Here is a 5,959-nt window from a genome sequence, read left to right as displayed (position 1 = left end):
ACCTCCTATTCCACCGGCTAGGGTTGTCAGGTCAAGTACAGGACTGGAATTTCAGATAAGCAATGAATAAATTTTTTAGTATGAGTATCTCCCAAACATTGCGTGGGACATACTTATACTAAAAAATAACTTGCTTATCTTGTAGTTTTATTCCCTGTATCTGTCACCCCAAGGCCAGGGCCTGTCTAGCCCCAGCCGGACCCTGGGGACACCCCACTCAGCCCAGGGACCCCGTCAGAACCACAGACACTCATTGCAGCCCTGCGCACTTCCACAGGCGGTCTTAACCCCTGCGACGGGCTCTCCCACGGTTTCTTCCCACTGCACTTATAACCAGGCCTGCACCCCCTCCTTTCCTCCTGCCACACCAAGTCCCTTGCCACCCACCCAGGCCCTGGGTCCCAGGAACCCTTCTTCCTCCTTCCTGCCTCGTAGCCTTTAAACACCGTAAAACAATCCCAAACTCTCTCCTTGGAAGAGCCGTCCTTGCTGCCTTGCTAGTTCCCTTCCTCACCGCCCACTCATTCCTCAACCCCTTCGATCTGCCCTTTACCCCCCAGCTCTCCAATGAGAATCCCTCAAGGTCACTGGCAATCTCACTTTGCTAAACCCAGTGGATACTTTTCCTCCCACATCTTGACATGTCTGTGCAGTGGTTGACAGCGCCACGCCTTAAAATCTCCCATCTCCTACCCTCTTGCCTGCACTGGATCTCTTTTCCTGCCAGCCCTCCAGAGACCTCTCTCTGCACCCTACACTAGACCTGGGGACTGGGGACCACCAGCTCCATGGCTTCCAGTAGCCTCCCTGCTCTGGGGCCTTTCCACCCTGTCTCCAGCTCAGGTGGTTTCCAGAGCCTTCATTTTTGAAGCACATCCAGCTCCCTATTACTGTCCCTTAAATGCCCCACCAACACCACCACCTTCCACGGCCTGCTTCCCCTTCTGTGTGCTGTGTCCTCTCTTGTGTTACAGCTGGGCCAGATGTGGATGCGCCCCTCCCTCACCCTTCCTTTCCCAACAGCCAGGATTCTACCTCTGGCTTGCCTGCCTGCCTGTCCTTTTCTTTCCACGGCCCTGGCTCTGGGCCCCCACCCCCAAAACAGTCTCCTCACTTGCCCCACCTACTTACTTTTGCCCCCTCCAGGCTGTCCTCTGACTTACAGAGTGGTCTTTTAGAAAAACCTAGGTCTGGGCTGGGTGCAATGTCTCACGCTTATAATCCTAGCACTTTGGGAGGCTGAGGCAGGAGGATCACTTGAGCCCAGGAGTTCGAGGCTGCAGTGAGCTGCGATGACGCCACCACACTCTAGCCCAGGCAATAGAACAAAAACCTAAGTCTGATCTTATCACCCCGTTAGAAGCCTTCGAGGGTCTCTATCACCCTCCAGACTCATGGGTCTGGGCCCTGCTGGAGCTGTGGCTTCCTCTGTCTTTCCTCAGGTCATGTGTTCCAGCCAGAGGGGACACATCGTCCTCTTTGAGCCCTTGCCCGTGACTGGGATGCTTTTCCCTCTACTCCTTTCCCTGCCAAATTCTTGGTTTTCAGCACCTTTAATAGCTTTTTTTTTTTTGGTAGAGATATCTTGCTGTGTTGCCCAGGCTGGTCTCGAACTCCTGGGCTCAAGTAAACCTCCCACTTCAGCCTCCCAAGTAGCTGGGACTATAAGTAATAGCATTTTGAGGGCTTATTCTGTGTGGGATTTTGTGCTGGGTGTTTTTGTTTTAATTGAGATGAAATTGACGTAACATAAAATTAACCATTTAAAGTGAACAATTCAGTGGCACTTAGTACACTCACAGTGTGTGCACCCACGGCCTCTATCTGGTTCCAGAACATTTTCATCAACCCAAAAGGCACTCCCCATCCTCCCTTCCCTGGCCCAGCCCCTGGCAACCACTAATCTGCTTTCAGTCCCTACAGATTTGCCTATTCTGGGCACTTTGTATATATTAAATCATACAATCTATGGCCTTTTTCATCTGGCTTGTTTCACTCAGCATAATGTTTTTGAGTGTTTCATTCCTTTTTGTAGCTAAATAATATTCTCCCATGTGGGTAAACCGCATGTGATTCATCCATTCATCCTTCCATGGATATTTCTTTTTTCTTCCTTTTTGGCTATTGCGACTAATGCTGCCAAGAACACTCACGTGCCAGCATCTGAGTGTGTGTTTTCGTTTCTCTTGGGCATGTACTAGGAGTGGAATTGCTGGTCACATGGCAACTCTGTGTTCAACTTTCGCAGGAACCGCCAAACTGGGATGAGCGTTTTACCTACATTACATACACATCAAGTCCTCACAACAACTCTGCTGAGGAAGAACCACCCTCATTTCAGAGACGAGGAAATGGAGGCTCAAAGACGTAGAACCGGGTATCCAAGAGCACACGACTGGAAGATGGTAGGACCCGGTTTCGCCCAGCTCTAGGCCAGGCCCTATCCCGTGGGCTCAGCTCTCTCCTGATCTTTCCCCCTCTGGCCAGGGGGATTCCTCCTGGGCAGCCCTGGCACCTCATACGTCCTCTTCTTCTCCCTCTTGAAGTGGACAGGAGATGGCTGAGGCTGGCTCCACGCCTGGCTCAGAGGCAGCTTGGGGAATGGCAGATGGACACATGGGATTGCAAGGCTGGGAGAGGAGCCCCGAGAACACCAGCCTTTGCAGGCTGGAGACCACTAAACCCGTGAGGGAACCTAAGAGCAGGGGAGAAGGGTGGGCTGAGGCAGGCTTGGCCAGGTGCGTAGGGTCCCACCAGTCCCCAGCAACCTGAGCCGCTTGCCTTTCTGTGGGGCCTCTGGACGGAGGCTGAGGGCAGGGGAACAGCTCTCAGAGGCTGCAGGTGTCCCAGGCCTCGGGGTGCTGAGGCACTGGGCAGGCCCCCATCCTCCTAAGTAGCTCCAGCATCTCTGCTGGGCAGGAGTGTGTGGTTTTTGATCCCCTGCAATGTACCAGGCACTAGCTAAGTGCTGTACAGAGGCAGCACCCACAGGAATGATAGAAACCATGGCAGCTAACATATGATTCGTGCTTCCAGCACCCCATGGGGAGAGCACGTTCATCATCCCCATTTTACACATAAAGGGCCAGGCACCAGGGCCTTGGGGGGTTGGGAGGGACACCCAAGAGCACCTGAGCAGCCACACAGCCAGTGGGCAGAGGAAGGGGCTGCGGCTGGCCAGCAGATGCCGTGCATCTGGGAAGGAGGCCAGCCCGGGCTGCAGTGGAGCTGCCGCCAGCTCCACTCCAGGCTGAGCCTCAGCAATTCTGCTGGCTCAGCGGCACCCCCCACCCCCCACCCCCGGCCTGACTTCCTGGAGCGCTGCCCGAGTCCCACGCCTCTGCATCCTCATCCCCCAGCCAGAGCGGCTGCCTACTCGGCCGCCCTAGTCCCCAGGCTGGGGGGTCCTCCCCAGGCAGATGCACATCTCTGTTTTCATGCGGACTTTCCCATCAGCCCTGGCTGCAAGCAGAGCTGCTGGCCCATTTAACAGATGAGGCAGTTGAGCGTTAGGAACTTGTCCAAGGTCACCGGTTGGCAGTATTGGATCTGGGGCTTCCTGACTTTTCCTGGACGTTAGCCTAACCTAGAAGGGGAAGGCTCTGGCCTCTTCCTGCCACATTCCACCCCTCAGGTAAGGAACCTCTGGGGCCATGACCAGGAGCCCACCTGGAGCCCAGGTGCTTCTAGACCACACTCTTGAGTACATGCCTGGGACCCCAGAATTCCAAGCCCACTCCCAGAATCTGTGTAGCCCTCTTCCCGGGTCTGTCCTCCTGAGGGTGGGCCACACGGTGGGGTGCCCACCCCTAGGTCTGAGGACTAAGGGGTGCCTGTTGTGGGGTGTGGATAGTGCTGGAGCTAGGCAGAGAACATGCAGGCAGCTGCAGGCAAGGGTCAGTTTATTATCCAAAGGAATCCAAGAATTTTATTTTAACTTGGACTTTCAGGTCATGATGAAGGTGTATTTGTCAAGGTAGAAGGATAGGACATGTTTTATTTCGTAGATTATTGGCATGATTTATAACATTTAAGTATTCAGGCTGGGTGCAGTGATTCACACCTGTAAGGCCAGCACTTTGGGAGGCACAAGCAGGAAGATTGGATTTTCAGGACCAGCCTGGACAACATGGCAAGACCCCATCTCTACAGAAATGAAAAACAGCACCAAAATAATTAACCAGGTGTGATGGTGCACCTATAACCCCAGCTACTTGGGAGGCTGAGGCAGGAGGTCACTTGAGCCCAGGAGTTGGAGATTGCAGTGAGCTGTGATCCCACCACTGCACTCCAGCCTGGATGACAGAAAGAAAGAGACCCTGTCTCTTAAAAAAAAAAAAATTCAGACATTCAGTATGCAGGCCTCTGTATTCTTGCCCCAGGCCTTGCAAATGTTAGGCACAGGTCAGCATGGTTTACCTTGACGAGCCCAAAACATACATAAGAGTAATGACGGTAGCTGTCTTCTTATTTTTATTTTTTTTGTAGTTCCTCTTGTATGCTAGTCACACTGCCAGACTCTGTAGATAGAAAGATGCCAAGCACCCAGGCAGAGAAACCTAAAACTATCACAGTATCTACAGCAGCCATTTATTGAGCATGTACTAAGTCCTGCGTGAAGTGCTTTGGGGATACCATCACGGTGAATCCTCCAGGAACCTCATGCTTGCCCTCATCTTCCTGTGGGGGACACAGACTCAGAAAGACAAAGTGACCAGCGCATGGTCACGAAACTGATAAGAGGATGAACTGGGACAAGTCCAGAGGCCAACGTGGGTTCAAAGTCCAGACCCATGACCTCGAGACTCTAGGACATCAGATGAGCCACTTGGCTTCTCTGAGCCTCAGTTTCTTCACCTTTAAAATGAGGAGAATAAGTCCAACCTCATGTATAAAGTGACCAGCACAGTGCCTGGCCTGAGCAGGTACCCAGAAATCGGTCACTGTAAGGTTCGGGAGGGCCTTGCATTTAGGACCGCCCCTGGGAGGCCAGCACATGCCAGAAGACCTAGGCTTGCTCCCTAACCTCACGGGAGACCCCACAAAGGGAATGGCCAGCTGCCCTTGTGATCCCGGGATGCCAGTGCCTGCGCTTCCCCTTCCCCACCTCCCAGACCTGCTTCATGGTTGGCGCCACAGGAAGCAAGGGCCAGGCCACTGGTCATGTGTACCATCCTCACCAAATTCTACCAGCAGCCTTGTCCAGAGGTGGTGGCCTGCCCCGCTCTGCAAATGAGGAAACAGAGCCTGGGCCAGGACTCAGACCCCAACTGGTCTGTCTCTAGAATGCTACAGGCCTTCAGGCAGATGGTCAGAGGGTGACACTTCTGTGGGGGGGGGTGGGGTAGGGTCAGCATCTCTCAGCCAGGACTGTCCTGCCTGGGGCCCCAGAACCCGCCGCTGGAGGCTGGAGAGAACGCAGGGTGGGCGCTGGCTTGGGGGGGCAGTGCTGGGGTGGGGGAGCTGAGGCTCCTCTGGAGGTGGATGTGGGAGCTGCCCTGGGGCTGGGTGCAGACTGAGGCAGGGGGAAGCTGTCCCCGCAGTACTTGTGGAGAGGAGCCAGCGGCTGCAGGGAAGGAGGTGAAGCTGGGGGGCGGGAGTGCGGGTTCCCCGACACCGAATTCATTACTGGGAGATTCCTTTCACAGCCCCTCCACACCTCCCGCGGGAACCACGGCCACTGGCGCCGGGGTCTCTCCGTGCCGGCCCCCGCCCTCCCCCTGCCTCGGTAATCCCTCCCCGCGTGGGTCCCGCAGCCTCCGGAAGGCTCTTCGGCTCAGCCTCGCGCCGCCGCCGCGTCCAGTCCCCCGGCGGGCCGTCCGGGCCGGGCCGTCCTGTCCGCAGAGGCCGGGCCGAGCCGCGCGGCCCGCACGTGGGGAGGGGGCGTCTCGGGGGAGGGCCCGGTGCGGGGGCGGAGCCACGGAGCGGGGCGCGCGGCCGGCGCGGGCTGACGGAGGTC

The sequence above is a fragment of the Propithecus coquereli genome, unplaced genomic scaffold (genome assembly GCF_000956105.1).
Source record: "Propithecus coquereli isolate 6110/MARCELLA unplaced genomic scaffold, Pcoq_1.0 Scaffold27, whole genome shotgun sequence".
Classification (NCBI taxonomy): Eukaryota; Metazoa; Chordata; class Mammalia; order Primates; family Indriidae; genus Propithecus; species Propithecus coquereli.
Note: the sequence above shows the minus strand (reverse complement) of the source record.